Source organism: Mizuhopecten yessoensis, unplaced genomic scaffold, assembly GCF_002113885.1.
Source record: "Mizuhopecten yessoensis strain PY_sf001 unplaced genomic scaffold, ASM211388v2 scaffold3217, whole genome shotgun sequence".
NCBI lineage: Eukaryota > Metazoa > Mollusca > Bivalvia > Pectinida > Pectinidae > Mizuhopecten > Mizuhopecten yessoensis.
In genome coordinates this window covers 43891-44335 of record NW_018404934.1, presented here as the reverse complement: position 1 = coordinate 44335, position 445 = coordinate 43891, and positions in this window count along the sequence as shown.

Sequence of the window (445 nt, the reverse complement as noted above, 5' to 3'; positions counted from 1 at the left end):
TTTGGTGGTGTTATAGTGTGAGAGTGTGGTGGTGTTATATTTTGTTTGTTTGGTGGTGTAATAGTGTAAGTGTTTGGTGGTGTTATAGTGTGGAAGTTTGGTGGTGTTATAGTGTGAGAGTTTAGTTTTGTTATAGGGTGAGTCTATGGTGTTGTTATAGTGTGAGTGTTTTGTGGTGTTATAGTGTGAGTGTTTGATGGTGTTATAGTGTTAGTGTTTGGTGGTGTTATAGTGTGAGNTGGTGTTGTTATAGTGTGAGTGTTTTGTGGTGTTATAGTGTGAGTGTTTGGTGGTGTTATAGTGTGGAAGTTTGGTGGTGTTATAGTGTGAGAGTTTAGTTTTGTTATAGGGTGAGTCTATGGTGTTATTATAGTGTGAGTGTTTTGTGGTGTTATAGTGTTAGTGTTTGGTGTTGTTATAGTGTGAGTGTTTGGTGGTTTTATAA